We start from the raw sequence: 458 nt of genomic DNA, 5'->3' as shown, positions 1-458 counted from the left end.
AAGAAAATTTTTAATTGCAACAATAGATATTGTTTCGTCATAAATTGTATTGTTATTTATTCATTGTAAATTGTACCGTCGCTATTTGAATTGAAAATTGTTTCCTGTGTCTTTTTTGTTTTACGTTTTGTTTTGTTTTAATTTTTGTTCTTCTTTTTAAATCCGAAGGGTCGGTCGCAGCAGGAAGACTGTTATTTCTACTAACATGAAAATGGTCTTTCAATCCATAAGCAAAAATACAATGGGCCTCTTTTACTTGTTTCAGGCATTTGACTGCGGCCACGCTGGGGCACCACCTTGAATTTAGTACTTCTTTTTGTAAAAACTTGGTAGTTATTCTGACGGTCTCTTTTGCCGAACCGTTAAGTTACGGGGACATAAACACACCAACACCGGTTTCAAGCTGTGGTGTGGAACAAACACAGATAGAAACAAATACATACATACATACATACATA

This window comes from Octopus bimaculoides, chromosome 18 (assembly GCF_001194135.2).
Source record: "Octopus bimaculoides isolate UCB-OBI-ISO-001 chromosome 18, ASM119413v2, whole genome shotgun sequence".
Classification (NCBI taxonomy): domain Eukaryota; kingdom Metazoa; phylum Mollusca; class Cephalopoda; order Octopoda; family Octopodidae; genus Octopus; species Octopus bimaculoides.
Note: the sequence above shows the minus strand (reverse complement) of the source record.